The 2,198-nt window shown below is 42.0% G+C and overlaps 1 protein-coding gene across 12 annotated transcripts in view; it reads left to right on the plus strand.

Annotated features, from left to right (window-relative positions):
* Positions 1-2,198, plus strand: part of CASK (calcium/calmodulin dependent serine protein kinase) — a 465,298-nt gene that overhangs the window by 447,250 nt on the left and 15,850 nt on the right. The window lies entirely within an intron of this gene.

Consider the following 2,198-nt stretch of genomic DNA (forward strand, 5'->3'; position numbering starts at 1 on the left):
CATGTGCGTTCACTAGAAAGCCAGAGAGAGACAGAGAGACAGAAAGCGAGAAATCACCCCCCAGGGGGATGGCCATGCCGCAATCCCTTCTCCTCCATTCTCCTCTTGGGATCCTGGGCACGCATGCACATGCACCCAGCATGAGTTTAAGCCACCGGGTCCAGGATTCGAACCACAGTCAACTACATGGGAGTCCAGCGACATAGCCATTATTCCAGCTGCTGGTCCCATAACCTAATTTTTCTAACAGTATGTCTGAAACATTACCTAGGATGAGTTATGTTTCAAGAAAATAGGTTTTAATCATTGCATAGTTTTCTGTTATGACAATATTTTCCTTCATCAGTATTCAAACTGTTGACATCTTATCAGTTTGAAAACCCAGTCGATGTGCTATGTTGTTTACTGTAAAGAATTTCAAATCCATAAGATTTTTAATTCCACTTATTAGCTATATTTTATTCTTAACCTTCTGCTCTCTTCATTTCCTCAACTATAAAACGAAACGATTCCAGGGCTGTAGAGAGAGGATTCGAGATCATGTGCTAGTGAATAAGTAGTAGTCCTCTTACCACTATCATTTTGTCACTGTCATCATCATTCTAAAATGTAAAATTTCAATCCCATAAGTTATATACCAGTTAGAGCTTTGTTCAGGGTGGCACGAGCTAAAGGAGAATGATTTTTTAAAGCAACGAGAAAATGTAAAGACTGGCTTCATCCTTTCGGGCCTTCAGACCCCCTTCCTGAAGCAATGTCAGCACCACTTACTGTACACCTCAGAAAGCCTTGAACACTTGGAAATGTTCTTTTCATTCTCCTTTTGTCTAGATCCTGAATATTGCAAGCTTGACAAACTAACAGTTTCTTCTTAGTCACGTAACAATTGAACTTCCATGTCAGTAAATGTCCAGTTAGCTAGCTTGGGGTTTTTTGTTTGTTTGTTTGTTTTTAAGAGAGTTTTGCTGTAGGGTGTGTGCGCTCACCTGAGAGCCAGAGACAGAAAGCTAGAAATCAATCAAACCCTAGGGGCAATGGCCATCTCACAATCCCTTCTCCATTCGCCTCTTGGGATTTTGGGCATGCACACATACGCATCCAGTGTGAACTTTAAGCTGCTGGTCCAGGACTCAAACCATAGTTGACTATTTGGGAGTCCAGCAACATAACCATTACACCATCTGCTGGCCCCCACCAGCTTGGCTTTAAAATGTACCTTTGATGATGTCAATCATGTCTACTTACTAAACTATTTGACCCCAGATGTGTATATAACTTATGGCTAACTCCTGAGAGGACTGAAAATAGCATAACATCAATATATTATGCTATGTCTTCAGCTTTCGTTGAACCTAGAAAAAGCCGCCTTCTTCTTCTTCCTCCTCCTCCTCCTCCTCCTCCTCCTCCTCCTCCTCCTCTTTTTCTTTCAAGAATTATTTATTTAATAATGAGAGAGTCCGAGAGAAAGAGAAAAGAAAAGTGCAGAAGCAAGCTGCCAGGTCCAGGACTCGAACCTCAGACAGCTATATGGGAGTCCAGCACTTTAAACACTATGCCACCTGCCAGCCCCAGGGTTCTAATTTTTTTTTGAAGAATTGTTTTACTTTATTTACTTATTTATTTTAATTTGACCAGAGAGGGACAGAGTGAGAGAGAGAGAGGGAAAGTGAGAAAGCAAGCCTGCCAGGTCAAGGATTTGAACCACGGTCGGCCATGTGGGAGTCCAGCACCCTTAACCACCGTGCCACTTGCCAGCTGCCTCCACACACCCCCCCAGGTTCTTTAAAATGCTCACATTTTGATTTCCATGAGCACTTGGCAGTTCTAATGGTCCAGCAAGAAAGGGAGAATTCCCCATCCCCATTGGTTTGGGCTCATGTACACTGCAAAAAGTAGCATAAATGCATCCTTGCTCAAGAAAGGAGTGAAGCAAGGAGGAAGAAAGGACATTGAAAGAGTCTAAAAAAGAAAAGGAAAAAAGGAAGGAAGGGAAGAAAGAGAGAAAGATGGAGAAAGAAAATAAAAACCAATGTTCCTGGCTTGTTTAGAAAAATATTTCCTAAACTGTTTTGCAGGATATGGGTCCCATTAGTACCCCACACAACTAGGGCTCATTGCCATATACTTTAGTATGCATTTGCTTAGGTCAGGAGCTGGGAAACTTTGTACACAGAACCAGATAGTAAATTTTTGAGGCT

Source organism: Tupaia chinensis, unplaced genomic scaffold (assembly GCF_000334495.1).
Source record: "Tupaia chinensis unplaced genomic scaffold, TupChi_1.0 Scaffold000248_1, whole genome shotgun sequence".
Lineage (NCBI taxonomy): Eukaryota > Metazoa > Chordata > Mammalia > Scandentia > Tupaiidae > Tupaia > Tupaia belangeri.